General features: G+C 38.3%; 1 long non-coding RNA gene across 5 annotated transcripts in view; it reads right to left on the bottom strand.

The window, feature by feature from the left end:
* Window positions 1-17,124, bottom strand: part of LOC132694990 (uncharacterized) — a 123,748-nt gene that overhangs the window by 65,926 nt on the left and 40,698 nt on the right. For 3 of the 5 annotated variants that reach the window (XR_013556924.1, XR_013556925.1, XR_013556927.1), the window contains one exon: window positions 15,706-15,783. The exons of the other annotated variants lie outside the window; for them this stretch is intronic. This is a non-coding gene — a long non-coding RNA (uncharacterized LOC132694990). The remainder of the gene's footprint in view (window positions 1-15,705; window positions 15,784-17,124) is intronic. 5 annotated transcript variants of the gene reach the window in all.

The following is a 17,124-nucleotide window of genomic DNA, read 5'->3' as shown; positions in this document are numbered from 1 at the left end:
AACTATTCCAAAAACTGAATCAGAGGGAACATTGCCAAATTTATTTTATGAGGCCAGCATTAACCTGATACCAAAGACAGATAAGGACACTATAAGAAAATTATAGACCAATATCCCTAATGAACATAGATGCAAAAAATCCTGAACCAAATTTAACAGCATAGTAAGAGGAATTATATACCATGAGCAAATGGGATTTATCCCAGCTTACAACAATGGCTCAGCATATGAAAATCAATGAATGTAACACAACCACATTAACAGAATGAAGGAAAAAAAAATCACACCATCATCCCAACAGATGCAAAAAAGCATTTGATTAAGTCCAACACCCTCTCATGATAAAAATTCTTAACAAACTAGGAAAACAGAGAAGAACGTTGCCATTGTTCAGAAGCTCATGACCTTCTTCCTCCACTATCATAATGGCCTTAATGGTCTCTTTTCCATGGGCAGCTTGAGCATCTTCCTTCTCTGTTCATCTTTAATGCCATCACTATTAATTTTATCTTCTACCTCCTCACTCCTCTCTTACCATTTGTGCCCTACCTCTGCACCTTTGTCTGCTTATATCATGAACAATTTCCCATTTCTGAAGCAGAGAAAAGCTCACAAGGATAGAAAAAAATAAGGATAGGGAGTATCCATAGTATGCATATTTCATTTATGGAAGAAACATTTGAGTGCCTACTCTATATCCAGCCTATGCTCAGGAGGAGGATTAGTGAACTGAACAGGACACATTCCCTGACTTCAAGGTCCTCACACTGTACAGGAAAGAAGAGGCTCACAAATTGTGAACTCTAAGACCAAGGATAAGAGCAATAATAGAGATATACATGTGGAAGCCCAAGAGGGGATCTAACCTGTTGCAAAGAAGGAGACCAGATATAAAAGAGCAGAGGAATTGGAGGGTAGAACACTAAAAACTACTGCAAAAGAGGAAATTTGAAGTGAGTCTCAGTGGTTAAATAGGAGAAAACCAGGCAAAGGGGGTAGAGAGTGATGGAAGGAAGCTGAGTGTTTCAGTAGAGACAAGAGAAAATCAAACAAGAGATGCACACAGTATGGGATAATACAGGCATTTAGGATTACCAAAGCATGGAGCTAAAGTCAAGGAATAGTAAAAAAGAAATAAGATGGGAGAGGCAAGAGCTAGGAATAGGAGGGTCCTGGTGTGTAAATGGACCAGAGCTTCCAAAATTTTTATGTCTGTATCACTGAGGTACATGTGGGAAAACATCTAGGCACCAGCTGGATAATATGGTTGGGTAAAATTACCAGTATAATCACTGATTCTGATTACCAATGAGAATTAGCATTGTCACAAACACCTTAGGTGAGCCTGATGCAGATATTACATGGTTGACAATTTGAGAAATGATGCTATTGGCAATGAGAAGGCAATAAAAGAATCTGATCATGAGAGGAGGCAGTATAGTTTTGCTTGGCCATGTTTCCATATTAGGCCTTCTGGAGGCCTAAAAGAAGCTTTAATTTGAAGAGGAAAAGAAAGACCTAATACATGGGGAAGTGACAAACATCTTAAATATGGTTTAAATACAGAGAGGCGATAGAGATGGAGAGAACTCTTTGGTAGGCAAGATCTGCAGGATGTGTGATTGACTAGAAGTTAGAGGTCAACCAGGGGGAAGAGATGAGTTCTGCTTTTGTTTTTTTATATATATTATTCCTATATAACTTTTTTTATTTTTTATTTTTTTAAATTTACATCCAAATTAGTTAGCATATAGTGCAACAATGATTTCGGGAGTAGATTCCTTAGTGCTCCTTACCCATTTAGCCTATCCCCCCTCCCAAACCCCCTCCAGTAACCCTCAGTTTGTTCTCCATATTTATGAGTCTCCTCTGTTTTGTCCCCTCCTTGTTTTTATATTATTTTTATTTCCCTTCCCTTATGTTCATCTGTTTTGTCTCTTAAAGTCCTTATATGAGGGAAGTCATATGATTTTTGTCTTTCTCTGACTAATTTCACTTAGCATAATACCCTCCAGTTCCATCACGTAGTTGCAAATGGCAAGATTTCATTCTTTTTGATTGCTGAGTAATACTCCATTGCATATATATACCACATCTTCTTTATCCATTCATCTCTTGATGGACATTTGGGCTCTTTCCATACTCTGGCTATTGTTGATAGTGCTGCTATAAACATGGGGGTGCATGTGAAACAGCACACCTGTATCCCTTGGATAAATGCCCAGTAGTGCAATTTCTGGGTCATAGGGTAGTTCTGTTTTTAGTTTTTTGAGGAACCTCTATGCTATTTTCCAGAGTGGCTGCACCAGCTTGCATTCCCACCAACAATGCAAAAAAGACCCTCTTTCTCCACATCCTTGCCAACATCTGTTGTTGCCTGAGTTGTTAATGTTAGCCATTCTGACAGGTGTAAGGTGGTATCTCAATGTGGTTTTGATTTGTATTTCCCTGATGATGAGTGATGTGGAGCATTTTTTCATGTGTCGGTTGGCCATCTGGATAGACATCCACTTTGGAGAAGTGTCTATTCATGTTTTTTGCCCATTTCTTCATTGGATTATTTGTTTTTTGGGTGTTGAGTTTGAGAAGTTCTTTATAGATTTTGGATACTAACCCTTTATCTGATATGTCATTTGCAAATTTCTTCTCCTATTCTGATGGTTGCCTTTTAGTTTTGCTGATTGTTTCCTTCACTGTGCAGAATATTTTTATTTTGATGATGTCCCAGTAGTTCATTTTTGCTTTTGTTTCCCTTGCCTCTGGAAATGTGTTGAGTAAGAAGTTGCTGCGGCCAAGATAAAAGAGGTTTTTGCCTGCTTTCTCCTCGAGGATTTTGATGGCTTCCTGTCTTACATGAGGTCTTTCATCCATTTTGAGTTTATTTTTGTGTATGGTGTAAGAAAGTGGTCCAGGTTCATTCTTCTGCATGTAGTGTCCCAGCACTACTTGCTGAAGAGACTGTCTTTATTCCATTGGATATTCTTTCCTGCTTTGTCAAAGATGAGTTGCCCATACGTTTGTGGGTCCATTTCTGGGTTCTCTATTCTGTTCCATTGATCTGAGTGTCTGTTCTTGTGCCAGTACCATACTGTCTTGATTACACCTTTGTAGTATAGCTTGAAGTCTGGGAGTGTGATGCCTCCTGCTTTGGTTTACTTTTTCAAGGTTGCTTTGGCTATTCGGGGTCTTTTCTGGTTCCATACAAATTTTAGGATTATTTGTTCTAGCTCTGTGAAGAATGCTGGTGTTATTTTGATAGGGATTGCATTGAATATGTAGGTAGCTTTGGGTAGTATCAACATTTTAACAATATTTGTTCTTCCTATCCAAGAATGTTTTATTCCAAAAATGGAAAAAGCACGGAATCTTTTTCCATTTTTTTTGTGTGTCTTCTTCAATTTCTTTCATAAGCTTTTCTATAGTTTTCAAAAGAGATTTTTCACCTCTTTGGTTAAATTTATTCCTAGGTATTTTATGGTTTTTTGTGCAACTGTAAATGGGATTGATTCCTTGATTTCTCTTTCTGTTGCTTCATTGTTGGTGTACAGGAATGCAACCGGTTTCTGTGCATTGATTTTATATCCTGCAACTTTGCTGAATTCATGAATCCATTCTAGCAGTTTTTTGGTTGAATCTTTTGGGTTTTCCATATAGAGTATCGTGTCATCTGCAAAGAGTGAAAGTTTGACTTCCTCCTGGCTGATTTGGATGCCTTTTATTTCTTTGTGTTGTCTGATTGCAGAGGCTAAGACTTCCAATACTATGTTGAATAATGGTGGTGAGAGTGGACATCCCTGTCTTGTTCCTGACCTTAGGGGGAAAGCTCTCTGTTTTTCCCCCATTGAGGAGGATATTAGCATTGGATTGTTCATATATGGCTTTTATGATCTTGAGGTATGCCCCTTCTATCCCTATTTTCTTGAGGATGTTTATCAACAAAGGATGCTGTATTTTGTCAAATGCTTTCTCTGCATCTATTGAGAAGATCATATGGTTCTTGTCTTTTATTTTATTGATGTGATGAATCACGTTAATTGTTTTGTGGATATTGAACCAGCCCTGCATCCCATATCCCAGGTATAAATCCCACTTGGTCGTGGTGAATAAGTTTTTTAGTGTATTGTTGGATCCGGTTGGCTAATATCTTGTTGAGGATTTTTGCATCCATGTTCATCAGGGAAAGTGGTCTATAGTTCTCCATTTTAGTGGGGTCTCTGTCTGGTTTTGGAATCAAGGTAAGGCTGGCTTCATAGAAAGAGTTTGCAAGTTTTCCTTCCATTTCTATTTTTTGGAACACCTTCAAGAGAATAGGTGTTAACTCTTCCTTAAATGTTTGGCAGAATTCCCCTGGAAAGCCACCTGGCCCTGGACTCTTGTTTTCTGGCAGATTTTTGATTACTAATTTGATTTCCTTACTGGTTATGGGTCTGTTCAAATTTTCTATTTCTTCCTGTTTCAGTGTTGGTAGTGTATATGTTTCTAGGAATTCATCCATTTCTTCCAGATTGCCCATTTTATTGGCATATAATTGCTGATAATATTCTCTTATTATTGTTTTTATTTCTGCTGTGTTGGTTGTGATCTCTCTGCTTTCATTCTTGATTTTATTTATTTGGGTCCTTTCCTTCTTCTTTTTGATCAAGCTGGCTAGTGGTTTATCAATTTTGTTAATTCTTTCAAAGCACCAGCTTCTGGTTTCATTGATCTGTTCTGGTTTGTTTGTTTTTTGTTTTTTTTTTTTGTTTGTTTGTTTTGATAGCATTAATTTCTGCTCTAATCTTTATTATTTCCTGTCTTCTGCTGGTTTTGGGTTTTATTTGCTGTTCTTTTTCCCGCTTTTTAAAGTGTAAGGTTAGGTTGTATATCTGAGATCTTTCTTCCTTCTTTAGGAAGGCCTGGATTGCTATATACTTTCTTCTTATGACCGCCTTTGCTGTGTCTCAGAGGTTTTGGGTTGTAGTGTTATCATTTTCATTGGCTTCCGTATACCTTTTAATTTCCTCTATAACTTCTTGGTTAGCCCATTCATTCTTTAGTAGGATGTTCTTCAGTCTCCAAGTATTTGCTACCTTTCCAAATTTTTTCTTGTGGTTGATTTCGAGTTTCATAGCATTGTGGTCTGAAAATATGCATGGTATGATCTCGATCTTTTTGTACTTGCTGAGGGCTGATTTGTGTCCCAGTATGTGGTCTATTCTGGAGAACGTTCCATGTGCACTGGAGAAGAATGTATATTCTGCTGCTTTAGGATGAAATGTTCTGAATATATCTGTTAAGTCCATCTGGTCAAGTGTGTCATTCAAAACCATTGTTCCTTGTTGATTTTTTTGATTAGATGATCTGTCTATTGCTGTGAGTGGGGTGTTGAAGTCTCCTACTCTTATGGTATTACTATCGATGAGTTGCTTTATGTTTGTGATTGATTTATATATTTGGGTTCTATCACATTTGGCGCAAAAATGTTTATAATTGCTAGGTCTTCTTGGTGGATAGACCCCTCAATTATGATATAATGCCCTTCTGCATCTCTTGATACAGTCTTTATTTTAAAGTCTAGATTGTCTGATATAAGTATGGCTACGCTGGCTTTCTTTTGTTGACCATTAGCATGATAGATGGTTCTCTGTCCCCTTATTTTCAATCTGATGTTGTCTTTAGGTCTGAAGTGGGTCTCTTGTAAACAGCAAATACATGGATCTTGTTTTCTTATCCACTCTATTACCCTATGTCTTTTGATTGGAGCATTGAGTCCATTGACATTTAGAGTGAGTACTGAAAGATATGTATTTATTGCCATTATGATGCTTGTAGAGTTGGGAGTTTCTGGTGGTGTTCTATGGTCCTTTCTAATCTTTGTTGCTTTTGGTGTGTGTGTGTGTGTGTGTGTGTGTGTGTGTGTGTGTATAATTTTTTTTCCATCTTTTCTCCCCTCAGAGAGTCCCCTTAAAATTTCATGCAGGGCTGGTTTAGTGGTCACAAATTCATTTTTGTTTGGGAAACTTTTATCTCTCCTCCTATTTTGAATGACAGCCTTACTGGATAAAGAATTCTTGGATGCATATTTTTCTGATTCAGCACATTGAATATATCCTGCCACTCCTTTCAGGCCTACCAAGTTTATGCGGATGTCTGCTGCAAACCTGATCTGTCTTCCCTTGTAGGTTAGGGGCTTTTTTTCCCCTTGCTGCTTTCATGATTCTCTCCTTACCTGTGTATTTTGTGAATTTGACTATGATATGCCTTGTTGATGGTCGGTTTTTGTTGAATCTAATGGGGGTCTTCTGTGCTTCCTGGATTTTGATGTCTGTGTCTTTCCCCAGGTTAGGAAAGTTTCCCGCTATGATTTGCTCACATAACCCGTCTACCCCTATTTCTCTCTCTTCCTCTTCTGGGACCCCTATGATTCTGATGTTGTTCCTTTTTAATGATTCACTGACTTCTCTAAGTCTTAAATCGCGCTCTTTTGCCTTAATCTCCCTCTTTTTTTCTGCTTTGTTATTCTCTATAAGTTTGTCCTCTATATCACTGATTCTCTGTTTTGCCTCATACATCCTTGCCACCGCTGCATCCATCTGTGATTGCAGCTCAGTTATAACATTTTTAATTTCATTCTATTTTTTACTTCTTTCATCTCTGTAAAAAGGGATTCTAATCTATTTTTGACTCCAGCTAGTATTCTTATTATCGTGACTTGAAATTCTGGTTCAGACATCTTGCTTGCATCTGTGTTGGTTAAATTCCTGGCTGTCGTTTCTTTGTGCTCTTTCTTTTGGGGTGAACTCCTTCATTTTGTCTTTTTGAAGGGAGAAAAGGAATTAATGAGGTAGAAAAATTAAAAGAAAAAAATAAAATTAAAAAAATATTAAAATTAAAAAATTAAACATACACACATACACACACAAATTAAATAAATGATGCTAGAGCCTAGGTGTGTTTTGGTCTGGGTGTTGAAAGTGGTTTGACAGATTATAGAAAAAAAGCGGGGGGGGGGGGGAGAAAAAAGAGGAAATCGTTTGAGAATTTGAAAAAGTGAATACACTATAGTAGACTAAAATATGATGGAAATAAAATAGAATTTGAAAAAATTTACATAAAAGCAAAAAATATAGTAAAAAAATTAAAGAAAAATATTTTTAATAGAAATTGAAAGTAAAAATGAAGGTTTTCTCTTTCTTCATTCAAGACAAAGAAAATAAATGAAAAAGGGAAAAAAGAAAAAAAAAGAAATCGTTTGAAAATTTGAAAAGGTGAATACACTGAAGTAGACTAGAATAAAATGATGGAAGTAAAATAGAATTTGAAAAAAATTACACAAAATTAAAAAATATAGTAATAAGAATTAAAAAAATATTTTTAATAAAAATTGAAAATCAAATGAATTTTTTCTCTTTCTGCTGAATTCTGTGGTTCAGGTTGTGCAGATTGTTGTGTTAATCCTCCACTTCTCTAGGTGTGTAGGATGGTTTAGTGTTGGTCTGGCTGTATTTCATGGACGTGAGACACACAAAAGACTTCCATGCTGTTTCACCACCTTGGCTCCTCCAAGACGAGTTCTTACATGAGTGATTTGGTTGGTAGTGGTGTTGCCAATTGAAGTAGAAAATACAAAATGAAGACATGATGGGGTTGGGGGTTATTATTAGGTCAGTTGGGGACATGTTGAATGTAAGAAGACTATAGAACATCAATATGATATCCAATAGGTAGTTGGATGTATGTGTCTGAAGCCTAGGGAAAGATCTGGGATAGGTAACCAGATTCTGGAATCCATGGAACATTGGTGCTAGTTGAGACAGGAGAATGCCTAAGATCATCCATGGAGAGAAAGAGGAGAGGAACAATGTACTAAGGACAGAATCCCAGGTTACACCAACTTTTACTAGACACACAAAGGAGAAGCTGGAAGTGTGAAAAGAATTAGAAGAGAGTGATATAGAAGCCAAGGAAGTAGAGAATATCAGGAAGAAAAGAATGACCAATGATGTCAAATACAACAGAGAACTCAAGAAAGCTCAGGACAATGCCCACTGGACTCAGCATGGGGTGGCCATTGGTAATCCTAATGAAAACATTTTCAGATAAGTGGTGAAGTGAGAAGTCAAATTGAAGGTGGGAGGTGAGGCAATGGGAGATGAGGCAATGAAAACTGGGAGGTGAGGCAATGAAAACAGTAAATCTATATTACTTACTTGCAATGTTTGAATGAGAATTGTGGTCAAGAGGCTGGACCATACCACAAGAAAGCTCAGTGTCAAGAGAGAGATTTTTTAGGATGAGAGATTTAGGCATATTTATAGACTGATGGCAATAAGGATTTAGGGAAGGAGAGGCAGAGGCTCTAGAAGGGAAAAGGAGTGACCTAAGGAGCAAGGTCCTGGGAGATGTGGGAAGGTAGAGGATCAAGGACACAGGGGGTGAAGGAGCCTTCCAGAGAAGTCACCTCCTCATCTCAGAGTGGAAGAAGAGAAAGGCCATGCTGATAATAGTGTCCAAATGACCTTAATTTTCTTCATAATTCAGGAGGCAAGGTTCTCTACTAAGAGGGAGTTCTCATCAGTTTAGTGGCTTTTAAAAAAATGCTTATCTCCACTGACTGGCACAGAATATCATTTGCATATTGTATCCCTTAGAATTCTTTCAGTCTTAAGTGTCAAGGTACCTGGGCCAAACTGGCTTCAGTAAAAAGGTAATCCACTTTTGTATCTGGATAGCTCACAGCAGAACTGGCTTGAAGTCATGCTTGATGTCTGGACTCCAGCAACATTATCAGGACCTGTTTCTCTCTGCCTTGAGGCACAGGGCTTGGCCCAGCTTGCTGGGCTTTCTTCCATGTGTTGGCTTCATTCTCAGACAGGTTCTCCATTTGGGATTATAAGCCAGCTGTACAGGAAACTGACTCCAAGACAGCTGGAAGAACAGGAGTCTTCTGGGAGCTTCTGATAAATTCCTGACATTTACTCTAATTGGACAAGCATAGGTCCTGTTTTCTGCCCTTGATCTGGGATGCCTGAGATTAGTAAAGGGAGTGGTTCCCCACGGTAGTAGCATCAGAATTACCTGGAGAGCCTTTTAGAACACATTTCTGGGCCCTGTGTCAGAATGTCTGATTCAGAAAGTCTAGGGGGACGGTCTGGGACTTTGCATTTCTACCATGTGCCCAGGTGAGGTTGATGTTGCCAGTGCTGGGACCGCACTTTGATCTACATATAGGCAATTGGGGTACAGCTATCCAAGAAGGGGAAAGTCCTGCTACCCCCATTCTCTGTTCTCCAGAACCTGTCTCTGATTATATATTTGGCTTGTCCTGTAAAATGAACCTAGGGAAACATTGCTTCTTCGGCATAGAATGGAAGACCTGCTTAGACAGAAATTAGACAGAAAGAAATGCCAAAGCCTTACAAAGCAGAGTGGCAAGGACTCAAATGACATGATAATACATTTCTTCACAGTTGGAGGTTTTGAAGAATTCTTCCAGGCTGCTTGCCTGCAGCACAATGAAGGAAAGATTTTTTTTTGGTTATACTCCTGATATGTGGGTTTCTGCTCTTTAAGTCAAGTGAAAAAGTTGGTGTAGATCATGAATTCTGACACTTGTACAAATGATATCCTCTATTCTTGTCATCTGGTATACCACCCAACCATATATTTGCATCAAGTTAATTTAACAGTCTAAAATAAAATATACTGGTTGGGGAATGACTTCCAAAAGCTGATTTCTTACGTGTATTTTCAAGCCCTCTCAAACACACACACACACACACACACACACACACACACACACACACAAAACCCGCAGGTGAAATAATACAAATTTAATTCCTGATTTCTTATTCATATTTGAATAGATTTTTTGTCATCTTAATTTCTAATCTCTAATCTCCAAGTTAAGAGAAGCTAAGATCATCTCTAAGTGGGGTCATCTTTAGTGGGTGATGAATGGACTATACACCAGCCATCTAGTTCAATGGTGGCTGGAGTCCCTTTTGTAGGGACAATGTCATTTTCTGACTAAGGTGTGGTTCTCCAGTCAGACACACACTATGAGCCGCAAGATCTTGGTGGGAGGAGACAGCTGGGTGCTCAGAGATAACCATTCCGTGCACAAGTCCTATTAGATCTAATTTGACTATTAGATCTAGTAATAAGGACAAATCTGGGCATAGAATCTGTGGTTTGATTTTTATTATTGTAACTGTAGAAATCCAGCACCTTGTGGACACCTGGGAGATTTATTTGCCTCACATTCTTAAATAAAAAGCAAAGTGCCTGGAACTTTGTAGTTCCTAGTCAGTTCTCTGACTGGCTCCTTCTGCCTTTCACCTGAGGTCCTGGCCCCTTCAGTACTCTTGCTAATTTGTTACTCACACACTGGCCAAAAATCTGTGGTTTCTTTTCCATGTTAGTCACTGCCACTGAATAGATGTTGGTAACATTTTATTTTAAAGAGCAGGGTCTGGATTCTTTCTGTTGGGCTCTTTATAATGTACCCCAGCAGGTCCTTAGTTCCAAATAACCATCACTTCTTTCTTCTGTATCTTGCCCAATTAGGGTCTGCTAAACAGACAGTCCTATATAATATGGCACATAATACAAGCATGTAATCTATATGTGGAGAGTTGGAAAAGGTTTCTTAGAGGAAGATAAGCTAAGACAAGACCTGAAGACAATCAAGAGACTTAACCAGAGGAGAGGGATGGCTGCTTAAAGGTTCAGGAGTAAGAAGAGTGAAGAAGTATAGCATGACTAGATCATAGATTTTGAGGGTTGAGGCTCAAGATGAAAGTGAAGACATAAGTAAGAGACATATCATGCTGGGCTTCATAAACTCTGCTAGTGATTTTAATACCTTAAAATCAATGGGGGAAAATAATGCTAGCAAGAGATGGTGGTGGCCTAAACCAGCGTGGTAGCCATGGGAATAGAGCAAAGTGGATTGATCCTAAAAGAATTCTGGAGTGAGAATCATCAGATCGTGGTGTTATTGGGTGTAGGTGGTAAGAGAGAGGGTAGCTACTAGCAAACGTGTCTGGGGGACCTGAATTCAAGTTTTAATATGTTAAGTCTGAGGCATCTGTGTAGGGACCAGGCACCAGTTGCATATATTGATCTGAAGCTCTGGAGAAAGAACCAGGCTGGAATTATAGATCTGGGAGGCATCACCTTGCAAGCGGGAATCCAAAGTATGGAGAGTGATCCAGAAAGTATGTAGAATGACAAGAAAGGTAAATTGGGGATGGAATTTTGAGAGTTGCATTTAAGGGACAGACAGAAGAGAAGGAATCTCAAAAGAGACCCAAGGAGATAGCAGCAATAATAGGAGAATCAGGAGGGTACAATGTCATTCAAGCCTCTGAAGGGAATACTTAAAGGAAGAAGTGGCCAGCAGTACCAAATGCTGGCGAAAGGTCAAGTCAGATTAGGCTGTGAAACCGTCCATTGCATCTGGCAGCAAGAAGCTTGCTGGTGACCTTGAGTAATTTTAATGAGGTACTGGGCATGAATGTAAGGTTGCAGAGGGTTAAGAAGTGAGTACAAGGTGAGCCAGTAGAAGATGTAAGTATAAAATCTCTTAAGAATTATAAACATCTCCTAAAGTTAAGCTTTGAATTAGAGGAGAAAGACAGAAAGGTAACTAGCAGGGAAAGCAGGGACAAAGGAAAGGTTTATCTTAAGAAAAGAAAGTAGCATTAAAAATTTTTTGTTGAAGGTATAGGAGAGAAAAGAGAGATATCCAATAGACTCTGATAAGATGAAAGATGATGGAATCATTCATTCTTGTAGAAGACTTCTCTGATAAGAGATAGTTGCGCGAATCTATGAAGAGGGTGAGAAAGTGAACCATGTGGACACTGAGGGCAAAGTGTACAAAACAAAGAAAACATCACATGTAAAGGCCCTGAGGTAGGAGCATTTTTCATTGCTAAAAGAACAGCAAGAAGACCAGCAAGCTGAAGCACTGTGAGCAAGGAGAAGAGTGGTGGGAGCTGAGATCAGAGAGGCGGTGATAAGTATGTTTTAGAAGGCCTCTTAGACCATGGAAAAGGCTTTGGATTTGCTCTGAGTGAGATGAGAGGCCACTGGAAAGTTGCGCAGAGAAGTGCTGAGTTTGTAAAGACGTCTCTTCTATGATGATAGAATGAGGAGGGAGAGTTTCTAAATTAGAGAAACGAGGTTGCAGTTCATTCCCACTCAACTTCTGAGCTGGGAAGGGAGGTCAACCACTGAGACTTGTGAAGTATGAGAGATGGACTAGAGTGAACGGTGTCAAAATAACACTGAAGTGAAGATTTCTCAAGTGGTAGAGGTAAGGCCCTCCAAAAATCCACAATGAGACAATGGCAAACATAGAATTAACTTCTTTAGAACTTTTCATATTCTGTTAATTCAAATAAACAAAGTTTATTTATTTTCAATAACTTGAGTGTTTATTAAAGGAAAACACCTGACTGCAGGTAAAAACAGCAAGCTTTCGGATTTACCCTATTCCTATCACCCCCACCCCAGCTCCACAGTAACTTTGGAACAATTAATAGCCGTGCAATCCCAGTGAAAACCAGCAACCCAGCAGCCACAGGAAGTGCACGGGAAGGGAGGAGAGCTCTCCTGAAGCCCAATTCTCAGATAACTGTCACTCTGACCTGCCTGAAAGCTCCTGGATAAGCTCTCTTCTTGGGCCTTGTCTTTATTTAACAACTGCCCTATCACACTGAGTAGGGTATTCATAGAAAACAATTAATGGCAATTATTTAACACAGCAACTGCCTAAAGCAACAATACCATTTGGGTCTAAGAGGCTACCAAAAAATTCAAAAGGAAAAATTGGGAAATGGGATGTTCATAGGGGACTTTGAAAAGCTCTGACATTGCTGGACTTCTAGAAAGACATGTTCACGTGCACAGTTGTGCACATACTCAGGAAAGACCTGAGGTAACCTAGCCTCTCACCTCTGTCTGACCTTGAGGCTCTACACAAGCAGGAAGCGAAGGGAAAGGCATAGTTAAAACCTGAATGCTATAGCATTGATAATTTATCCCAACACATACACCCCGTCAGAAAAGGATAGAGACTTACCAGTTCAAGATATTTAAGGAAATCACTGTATAATCATTAGCTGAACATTAAGATAAAAAACAGAGATTTTATTTGCTATATGCAAGAAAAAATAGATTTTTACAGAATTGGTTGAGGACAGTCACTAAATAAATAAGTAGCAACAACAATGAACAGCAACAACAATACTTGGGGAGTGGGTAGACAATCTGATTTCCAGAGTTTCTATATTTTGTTATTTTAAATGGCGCCCCTAAATGTTAACTTTTCAACAACAAAATATTGTAATATAAAAATAAGCCCCTCCCTCCCACACACATGCAAAAAGCAAGCAGTATAAACTCTCTGACAAAGTCCATAAATTGGATTTACCAGACAAAAATTTAAACTATCATAAATATATTCAAAGAACTAAAGGAAAGTACATCTAAAGAACTAAAGTATAAGAACAATATTTCACCAAATAGAGAATACCACTAAAGAGACAGAAATTATAAAATTATAAAAAAAGAACAAAATAGAAATTTATAGAGTACCAAAAAATACAATAGGTGAAGTGAAAAATCCATGAGAAGATATCAATAGCAGACTTGAGCTGACAGAAGGAATCAGCAAACTGGAAGGTCGGTTGAGATTGTACAATCTGAGGAACAGATAGAAAAAAGAAAAATAAACAGAGCTTTAGAGTCCTGTAAAATACCATCAGGCATTCAAATGTGTGTAGAAAGGGGGGGGGGGGGGCTCAGAAGGAATAGAAAAAGGGAAAGCAGTGGAAAAAAATATTCAAAAGTTCCAAATCTGATGAAGAACATCCAAGTTCAATAAACTCTAAGTGGGATTAACTCAGAGATCTACATCTAGACATATCATAGTCAAACCATAAAAAGGCAAAGAGAAGATCCTGATCATATAGAAAAGTAGGAAGATTCTGAACTCACTTCCTCCTTCCCCTCCCCCACACACCAAGGCTTCAGCTATATAGGGAGAAACTCTCTCTGAGAACCTGAAGACTAGCAGAACGCTCTTCCACAGCTAAAGATATAAAGAAAAAGACACATCGTGAAGGGTAAGAGGGGCAGAGACTGGTCTGGTTGGGATCTCATCATGGAAACCCACAAGTGGGATTTTTCAAGCCCCACAATGAACACCACCTGCCCTGGGGACCTTCACTGAGAAGACCAGCCCCAGAATGTTTGGCTTTGAAAATCAGTGGGGCTAACTCTGGGAGAGCTGGAGGACTACAGAAAACTGAGACCCCATTCTTAAAGGGCCCATGCACAAACTCACTTGCTTTGAGACACAGCACAAAGACAGCAGTTTGAAAAGTGCTTAGGCTATACATGAAGGGGACTGATGGACTAATTTTACAGCATATTCGAGAGGGGAAGAAATCTGTAGAAATCTTCTCCAGGAATGGAAACACTGGCAGGTACCATTTTTCTTGACTTCATTCTGTCTCATTGGCCTAGTACTGGCAGGTACTAGTTCTGATACCTTCCATCTACCTTGCTAGCACCTCTCACCCTGCCCTACAGTTCCCTTGCAGATTTGTCATGCCCCACCTGCCCACTCTTGTATGTGCCTTCCCAAAGTGGTTCCTAACATGCCGCACTCAGTAGGTGGCCTCAGCTAGGACCAGCACCTTCCCAAACTGGCTCTCATCCTGCCACACACACCAGATAGCCTCGGCTGGACATGTGCCACTCCAAAATGTCTCCTTCCCTGGAGTAGGGTTGGGGATCCAGTCCTACACACCATGTGCCTGCAACAGTCATGGTTGGAAATCATAGCCCAGCTGTCTAGGGTCCAGCCCCACATATCAGTGTGCCTGTAGCAGTATAGGCCCATCCATAACTGGAGGGTACACATAGCCTACACACAGAGTACACCCCTGGAGGTCCTGGTTTTGCTGACTAGAGGAAACTGTGCTTCTGGGACCCACAGGATGCCTTCCACATATGGCCACTTACTTAAGACCAGGAGACATAGCTGGCCTACTTAACACATAGAAATAAATGCATAGAGTCAGCCAAATGAGGAGACAGAGGAATATCTTCCAAATGAAAGAACAAGACAAAACTTCAGAAAAAGAATTAAATGAAACAGAGATAAGCAATAGACCTGATAAAGAGTTCAAAGTAATGGTCATAAAGATGCTCACCAAACTCAGGAGAAGAATAAACATAGTGAGAACTTTAATAAAGAGATAATATAAAAAGTACCAATCAGAACAAAAGAATACAATAACTGAAATGAAAAATACACTACAGGAAACCAAAAGCAGATTAGATGCAGTAGGATGATCTGCAATCGGGAAGATAGGGTAATGGAAATCAGCCAAGCAGAAAGATAAAAGAAAAATGAATTTTAAAAAATGAGGATAGCTTAAGAGACCTCTAGAATATCAAGTGGGCTATCATTTCCTTTATAGGAGTCCCAGAAGAAGAAGAGAGAAAGAAAGGGGCAGAAAACTTACTTGAGGAAATAATAGCTGAAAACCTCCCTAATCTGGGAAAGGAAACAGACATCCATGTCCAGGAATAAAAGCCCCAAACAAGATGAAAACAAAGAGGTCCACACCAAAACACAAATAACCAAAATGTCAAAAATTAAAGAAAGAATCTCAAAAGCAGCAAAAGAGAAGCAACACTTACATATTGCTATCAGCAATCAGCTGATTTTCAACAGGAAGTCTGTAGGCCTGAAGGGAGTGGCATTATTTATTCAAAGTGCTGAAAGAAAAAAAACCCTACAGTCAGGAATACTCTTTTTGACAAGATTATCATTCAGAATTCAAGGAGAGATAGTTTCCTCAACAAAGTAAAAGGTAAAGAAATTCATCACCACTAAAATGAGTTTACTAGAAATGTTAAAGTGACTTCTTTAAGTGGAAAAAAAAGGCCATAACTAGAAATAAGAAAATTTTGAAAGAAAAACAGCTCACTGGTAAAAGTAAACCTACAGTAACGGTAAATGAATCAACTACTTATAAAGCTACTATGAGTATAAAAAGACAAAAGTAGTAAAATCAACTATATATACAATAATGAGTTAAGGGATACACAAAACAAAAAAAGAGTAAAATATGACATCAAAACGAAACAGGGTGGAAAGCAAAAACATACTGCTCTTAGAATATGTTCAAACTTAAGTGATTAGCAACTTAATATAATATAAACTGCTATGTACATAAGTTGTTGCATATGAACCTCATGGAAACCACATACCAAAACCTATAAGAGATACACAAAAAAATAAAGAGAAAGGAATCCAAACATAGCAATAAAAAAAGTCATCAAATTACATAGGAAGACAGTTCCAGAAGAGGAACTACAAAAACAACCAGAAAACAATTTAAAAAATTGCAATAAGTACATACCTATCAATAATTACTTTACATACACATAAAATAAATGCTCCAATCAAAGACATAGGGTGACCGAACATATTAAAAAAAAAAGACCCATATATATGCTGCCTATAAGAGACTAACTTCAGACCTAAAAATAAACACAGACTGAAAGTGAAGGGATGAAAAAATATATTATATGCAAATGGAAATAAAAAAGAAAGCTGGGATAACAACACTGATTCAGACAAAACAGACTTTAAAACAAAGACTGTGGCAAGACAAAGAACAATGATACATAGAGATAAAGGTATCAATCAAACAAGAAATACAAGAATTGTAAATACCTATGCACCCATCATGGGGCACCTAAATACATAAAGCAAATATTAAGAGACATAAAAGGAGAAATTGACAGTAATACAATCATAGTAGGAAATTTTAACACTCCAGTTACAAAATAAAAATGTCTCAATAAATTCAAGAAGGTTGAAGCATCTTTTCTGACCACAATGGTATGGAACTAAAGATCAATTACAAGAAAAAAAAATTGAAAAAAATACAAACACATAAAGCCTAAACAATAAACAACCAATGATTCAACAAAAAAACCAAAGAGGAAATCAAAAGATACCTTGAGACAAATGAAAATGGAAAGACAATGTTCCAATATCTAAGAGACGCAGCAAAAGCAGTTCTAAGAGGAAAGTTTATAGCAATACAG

The sequence above is a fragment of the Panthera onca genome, chromosome B4 (genome assembly GCF_046562875.1).
Source record: "Panthera onca isolate mPanOnc1 chromosome B4, mPanOnc1 haplotype 2, whole genome shotgun sequence".
Taxonomy (NCBI): Eukaryota; Metazoa; Chordata; class Mammalia; order Carnivora; family Felidae; genus Panthera; species Panthera onca.
The sequence above is the reverse complement of the archived record's forward strand: the minus strand, read 5'-3'. Positions and strand labels throughout refer to the sequence as shown.